This window comes from Ochotona curzoniae, unplaced genomic scaffold, assembly GCF_017591425.1.
Source record: "Ochotona curzoniae isolate NIBS_2020 unplaced genomic scaffold, NIBS_Ocur_1.0 contig_54, whole genome shotgun sequence".
Taxonomy (NCBI): Eukaryota; Metazoa; Chordata; class Mammalia; order Lagomorpha; family Ochotonidae; genus Ochotona; species Ochotona curzoniae.
Genome location: NW_024466464.1, coordinates 1170127 through 1170359, shown reverse-complemented (window position 1 = coordinate 1170359; position 233 = coordinate 1170127).

The following is a 233-nucleotide window of genomic DNA, read 5'->3' as shown; positions in this document are numbered from 1 at the left end:
GGTCTTTCTCAAAACCCTGGCTCCCTGTTGCGGACCCACACCCTGATCTCTCTCAGTCCTTCCCGATCAAGCCTGGCTGGCTCAAGCGCACCGTGTCGTATCTTCCTCAGCGTGGGAGTCAACACTGAAGCCCAGCTCGGAGAAGACGCTGTTAGCCAGTGCTGGCAGGTGCCAGTGAGTGTGGCCCCTCCAATCAGGAGGGGCGGAATCCTCTGATGTCATCTGTTATTCCA